Here is a 700-nt window from a genome sequence, read left to right on the forward strand (position 1 = left end):
ATTACATGAGTCTGACACACCCTTATCAAGTCTAATTTATGGACCAAAAATACTAATTTATACATATTCATATATTATATTAGACTTGTAATACGTGTATCATGACTACTATTTAAGAAACAAAATAAATGTCTAATGTGGTGATAAAAGATGATTCATTCATCAGTGTCTCAATTGAATAGCGCACAGGAAAAGTTAAAATAAAAACATATTTTGACAAAACGAAAAAGGGAGCTCGAATTGGAAAGTTCTCCCAACGATATCTTTCTATCAACACTGGAGCTATATATAATACACACATACATCCAGATCCACACCTAGTGAAAATGACTCCCTATCCCTGAAAAGGTTTGAATCCAATTGAAAAAAAAACGCATCTCTGTTTTTTGTTTTAAATAATGAAGGATAGCCCCGGACTACCATAAATAAATAAATAAAACTTGAAGATGCTTTTAATGTGAAAGTACTTCAGAAAATAAGTATTAGTAACTCCATGACTTTAAAACGCTGCAGGTGCATTGAAAGGCAGACATGGCTCGTGGAATCAACTTGTAATATTGCAGGCTATAGTTGTAGTTGTAGCTCCGGGAGGGTGACGGGACGGGATGGATTTATCATTCTTATTTTTATCTACAAATTATATGTCCGTTCTCATTTCGGTCCTTATCTTCAGTTCTAGTTAATTGAGGAATCCTCATAC

The sequence above is a fragment of the Zingiber officinale genome, chromosome 10A, assembly GCF_018446385.1.
Source record: "Zingiber officinale cultivar Zhangliang chromosome 10A, Zo_v1.1, whole genome shotgun sequence".
Lineage (NCBI taxonomy): Eukaryota > Viridiplantae > Streptophyta > Magnoliopsida > Zingiberales > Zingiberaceae > Zingiber > Zingiber officinale.